Source organism: Colius striatus, chromosome 14, assembly GCF_028858725.1.
Source record: "Colius striatus isolate bColStr4 chromosome 14, bColStr4.1.hap1, whole genome shotgun sequence".
Lineage (NCBI taxonomy): Eukaryota > Metazoa > Chordata > Aves > Coliiformes > Coliidae > Colius > Colius striatus.
The window spans coordinates 682,216-688,715 of NC_084772.1; positions in this window are offsets into that span (position 1 = coordinate 682,216).

Here is a 6,500-nt window from a genome sequence, read left to right on the forward strand (position 1 = left end):
TCATCTTTTCCCTCAAAACTCCACCAAAATCCCACCTTTTCCCTCAGAAATGCCACCCAAACCTCACTTTTCCTCTCAGATTTGCCCCCACACCTCATGTCATCCCTCACAACTCCCACAAACCCGCACTTTTCCCCTCTAAATCCCAACAGAAAACAACTTGTTCTGAAAGAATAAAATGAAATAAAATGGAGTCGGTGAGGCTCAGTCACAGCAAGGCCGACTAGGCCACGAGAAAGGATGATGAAACCAACCCTGGCCATTGCATCAGAAACCGCAGGGGCTGAGAAACATTTCTCAGAAAATTGGATCCATTGTCCCCACCGTGCCAGCAGGGCACCTGGGTTTAGGGGAAGTTGTGTGCGTGTGTTGGAATTTTCCGTCCCTCATCCCCAGCATATATAAACCCCTACCTGCAAAGCCTCGGGGCCGCCTCCTCTATCTCCTGCGTGAGATACGAGACAGCCCGGAGCTCCGCAATAATACTCACCTCTGGCTTTTGCAACAAGCCGGTCTCTCGTCTCCCTTGGGGTGTTCGCCGTCCGGGCTTGGAGCGAAAGCCTGCAGCTTTCAACATCACGACCAACAGTTTTTACACTCGTTGAGGCAAGGGACTGAGGATGGAAAGGACGAGCCCAGCGGTCCGTGAGGGCCGGGGCCGGCGGTGTCGGCGCGGTCTGTGGGGGGGGGCTCCGGAGACACCGACCGGGCGCGGGAAGCGGCTGCGCGGCGGCGGCTGCGGATGGAAGGGGCGGGGGGGGTCTGGCTCACTCCGTGCCGGCCCCGGCGCCGGCGGCGCAGCCGCTGTTTCTCTCTTCCGTGTTTTCTTTGTCTCCCCTCACATGCCCGATGGTGTCGAGTGTAAGACGGGGTCGCGCTCCCCCACTCTCCTGCGCACTCTCCTGCGCTGCACCCCGGCCCGACTCTGCCCGCTCGGCATTCCCCTGCGAGTCGCCCCAGGGGTAACTCGGCGGGCTGGGCTCGAACGGGAAGCAGCTCTCCCGCGGGGGCTCTGCTCCGAAGCCCCTTCGCCTCTCTGACTTTCTAAATACTCTTGTGTAGAGAAGAACCTTTTTCTTTTTTCTCGGTATGATCCGCCTCAGCGCCGCTCCCGGCACTACTCTCGGCGCATCTCCCGGCACCTGTCCCGGCACTGCCTCTGCCAGTTCACTCTCTGCCCCAGGGACAGGCTCACTAAGTGGGGGGGGGGGGGGGGGGGGAGGCGGGGGCTCTTTAAGCCGGCACTCTTGTTCCTCGGGAAGGGCTGATGGCTCATATGGTTCTCGTACCCCGTCCGTGCCTCCAAGGTCATTTTCTACACGCGGGGTGGGGAGCACTACTTTTGAGACGGTAGGAGCCAGCGGGGTGGATTGGAAGCAGTCACGCTCATCGTTTTTGTTCTTACTCTGTGCTGCTGATGCGTGCTCAGCAGCCTTCTTTTCTGCCTGATGTTGCAACAACTCATTGTGCACTATCCGCCAAAACTTCCCTAACTTTTCAGCTATCTCATTGTCCTCCAGGGTAGCTTCCCACAGCAAATGCCCAAATCTACGCCATTCGCTCAATTCATGCACTGTCTGTGGATTCTGAAACACTCCCTTAGCTAACAACCCTGGTAGGTCTTTTTGCAGATCTATACCCTTTATCTGCCGCTTCTGCAAGAATGCAGTAAATAAATCATATGCCGCTTGCCTTTCCACACCTATTTGTCAGCGCGCTGTTGCAGCCTTCAAGGTCCGGCGGCACGTATTGCCCGGGCTCGGCTATACGGTCACCCAGGGCACGGCGTGTTCCCAATTTTCACACTTATTGCCGTCCTTGCTCCATAGCACCCGAACCCCTTTGTCGCTCCGCCGTGGCGCCCAGTCGGTATATCACGTCCTTCGCGTATCATGTCGGGGTCACCATTTGCTGAAGATGACGGGAGACAAGCCCACCCTGCAGTGCAACAACTCTCAAGTTTATTTGCAAAGATACAACTCTTTTATAGATACAATAATCAGGCTCATACATATTGCAAAAGCTAAGCTCATCATTGGTTCCCAGTTAGGTGCAAACCTCGCCCTTGTTTCAACATACTCCAGATAGGTGTGGCTGCTTAACCCAAACTAAGCTCCTGCTTTCTCATCCTGTTATCATACAGCTCTCTTGCTCTCATGGCCTTGAGCAGGAGTCCACTATCTTATCGCTTAATGCTTACTGCCTAACCAGCTGTATTCTATCATGTCCTCTTTTCTCTAGCCAAGTCTCCACAAAACTCCCCACATAGGTGGGATCTGCCTTCCTGCTTTCTTGTAGCTCCCATACGCAGTGCTGTAACTTAACCGACAACATGTATTTTTTCAATGGGAGCTGAGCAGACAAAGAGTGTGGTATTGAAGATAGCTCCCACAGGAAAGCAGCTGCAAATGGGACACAGTGCTGGCTGATAGTCTACAATGGGACCTACGTACAACTGTAGCTGGGGTCTTCCTTCCTGCTTTCTAGTAGCTCTCATACGCAGTGGTATAACTTCTACCGACAGTTTGTATTTTTTCAATGGGAGTTGAGGTTAATTATGGACGGATAAAGTTGTGATGGACCGGCTTGCACCTCCTCGTCCACATCCATAGCAAGCTTGAGCAAGGGGAAAACCGAAACAGCAGATTGTAACAGAAACAAGGTCAAAGCAAGAAGATAGCACAGGACATTAAACCAAGCGTTGTTAGAGGACTGAATATAGCATTCAATTTAGCATTGTATGATTGACTGTACTTGACTAATAAATGGTAACATATGTAACTAACAATAATATAAAGGTAACTAAACGTAAGGTAAGCATAACCATAGTGTGAGAGAAAACTAACTGAAGGCCGAACAGATGGGGTGATATTTTAGACACAATAAGGCTGATGTTTTATGCACAATAAGGATGGTGTTTAAACACAGTGAGGTTGGTGTTTAAGTTGTTACCAAAATGAAACTTTGAGGCCTTATGCATAGTGCGTGATGCTTAGTATTAACTATTTGCCATGAATCGTGGCACGTACAAAGCATTTGGAAAAGGTATAGAAGTGATGATGATGTGACAATAAATTGGAGCTGATGCACATCAGATTGGCGTCTGGTCACTCCCGTTTCGCGCAACAAAGAAGAACCCCTGCACAAAGAAAAAGAAACCCTGCAGAACAGGCTGCCCAGAGGGCTTGTGGAGTCTCCTTCCTTGGAGGATTTCAGCACAAGCCTGGACACGTTCTTGTGCGACCTGATCTAGGTGAACTGAATTCTGGGGGAGGGGGTTGCTCTAGATGATCTCTAATGGTCCCTTCCAACCCCTACCGCTCTAGGATTCTATGATGTCACATAGTCTAGATGCAGTACCCAGATGTGCTGTGATGTCACGGAGCACTGTTGCAGCATCCAGAGGTGATGTGATGTTATAGAGAACTGTTGCCGTGCCCACATCTGCTGTGATGTCACAGAGTCTCATTTCAGTGCCCAGATATTGTGTGAAATCTCAGAGCACTGTGTGTCCAGTGTCCAGAAGTCCTGTGATGTCACAGAGCACTATTGCAGTGCCCAGATGTGCTGTCATATCACACAGCCCTGCTGCAAAGCCCAGATGTACTGTCGCGTTACATAGTCCTATTGCAGTGCACACGTCTTACGATGTCACAGAGTACTGTTGCCTTTCCCAGATGTGCTGTGATGTCACAGAGCACTGTTGCACTGCCTAGTACTAGGACGTCGCAGAACCCCACGACAGTGCCTGGATGTGATGTGATATCAAACACTCTTGTTGCAGTGCCCAGATTTTCTGTGATGTCCTACAGCTGCGTTCCAGTGCCTAGATATGCTATGATGTCACGGAGCAGTGTAGCACTGCCCAGATGTGCTGTGATGCGACGCACAGTGCACATCCTCTGCAATGCCCACATGTACTGCTGTGCCACACAGTCCTGTTGTAGTGCCTAGATGTTCTCTGATTTCATACATCCCCTTGTAATGCCCAGATGTGCTGTGATGTCACACGGCCCTGTTGCAGGGCCCAGATGTGCTATGATGTCACAGAGCACTGTTGCAGTGCCCAGATGTGCTGTGATGTCACAGAGTACCACTGCAGTTCCCACTTGTGCTGTGATCTCACAGGCACTGTAGCAATGTCCTCTTGTGATAGGATGTTTCAGAGCACTGTTGCAGTGCCCACGTCTGCTGTGATGACAGAGTCTCGTTTCAGTGCCCAGATACTATGTGAAGTCTCAGAGCAGTGTGTGTCCAGTGCCCAGACGTCCTGTGATGTCACAGAGCACTATTGGAGTGCCCAGATGTGCTGTAAGGTCACACAGTCCTGCTGCAAAGCCCAGATGTGCTGTTGTGTTACACAGTCCTGTTGCACTGTGCACATGTTCTGTGATGTCACAGAGCACTGCTGCCTTTCCCAGATGTGCTGTGATGTCACAGAGCACCGTGCCAGTGCCTAGTGATGCTGTTATATATCACAGCAGTGATTGAGTGCTCAGATGTCTTGTAATGTCACAGAGCACTGTAGCAGTGTGCAGTTGAGATAAGATGTTATAGAGCACTGTTGCAGTGCCCAGATGTGCTGTGATGTCAGAGAGTCCTGTTTCAGTGCCCAGATATGATGTGAAGCCTTAGAGCACTGCTACAGTGCCCAGACGTCCTGTGATGTCACACAGCACTGTTGCTGTGCCCAAAGGTGATGTGACGTCACAGAATACTGCCGCAGTGTCCGGATGTGATGTGATGTCACAGAGCCCCATTCCAGTGCCTAGATAAGCAATGATGTCACAGAGCAGTGTAGTGGTGCCCAGATGTGCTGTGATGCAATACACACAGCACAACCTCTGCAATGCCCACGTCTCCTGCAGTGTCACACAGCCATGTTGCAGTACCTAGTTGTGCTGTGATGTCACAGAGCACTGTTGCAGTGACAACGTCTGCTGTGACGCCACAGAAACCCATTTCAGTGCCCAGATATGATGTGAAGTCTTAGAGCACTGCTACAGTGCCCAAAAGTGCTGTCATGTCACACAGCGCCGCTGCAAAGCCCAGATGGGCTGTTGTATTACACACTCCTGTTGCAGTGAGCACCTGTGCTGTGATGTCACAGGGCACTCTTGCAGTGTTCAGATGTGCTGTGATGTCAAACGTCCACGGAAGAGGACGATGGAGCACTGGAACAGGTTGCCCACAGGGCTTGTGGAGTCTCCTTCCTTGGAGGATTTCAGCATAAGAATGGACACGTTCCTGTGTGACCTGATCTAGGTGAACTTGATTCTGGAGGAGGGGGTTGGTCTAGATGATATCTAATGGCGCGTTCCAACCCCTACCATTCTAGGATTCGATGATGTCACACAGCCTGGATGCAGTACCCACATGTGCTGTGATGTCACAGAGCACTGTTAGAGTGTCCAGAGGTGATGTGATGTTATAGAGCACTTTTGCCGTGCCCACGTCTGCTGTGATGTCACAGAGTCTCTCTGCAATTGCCACGTGTGGCAATGTCACTGAACCCCATTGCAGTGCCCACGTGTGCTGTGATGTCCCCATGTAGTCTATCAGCCAGCACTGTGTCACATTTGCAGCTGCTTTCCTGAGGGAACTATCTCCATTCCCACTCACTGGGACTCCTCAGCTCCCATTGAAATAACACATGTTGTCGGTGAAGCTCTACCACTGAGTATGGGAGCTACAAGAAAGCAGGAAGGCAGACTCCACCTAGAGTGGTAAGTAGGTCCCATTGTAGTCTATCAGCCAGCACGCTGTCACATTTGCAGCTGCTTTCCTGTGGGACTTATCTCCAATCCCATGCACTTGGGCTGCTCAGTTCCCATTGAAAACACACAGGCTGCCAGTAGAAGTTATGCCACTGCGTGTGGACACTACAAGAAAGCAGGTACACAGACCCCAACTACAGTGGTAAGTAGGTGTGGTAGTTTGAGCCTGGCTGGATGCCAGGTGCCCACACCACTCTATCCCCCACCTCCTCAGCAAGCCAGGGAAGGGGAGAAAATAAGATGGGAGTCTCATGGGTTGAGATAAAAGCAGTTTAATAAAGAAGCAGCAAAGCCGCGCGCAGGAAGCAAAGCAGAAGCAGATAAAGCTGTTCCTCTCTACTTCCCATCAGCAGCGATGTCCGGCCACCTCCCGAGAAGCAGGGCTGCGGTACGCGTAGCGGTTGCTTTGGGAAGGCCAGAAATGAATCTCGCCTCCCCTTCCTGCTCCTCTCCCCCAGTTTATATTCCTGAGTTGATGTCATAGGGTATGGAATATCTCCTTGGTCAGTCTGGGTCAGCTGTCCTGGCCATGGCCCGTGCCAAGATCATGCCCACCCACAGCTATTGGTGAAGGTGGGAGAAGGAATGCTGGAGGGACAGCCCTGATGCTGTGCGAGCGGTAGTCATAATATTGATATCAACAGTAAGCACAGCACTGCAGGAGCTGCTGTGGAAAATCACTACCATCCCAGACCCACTACAGACAGTCACAGGAATGCAGAC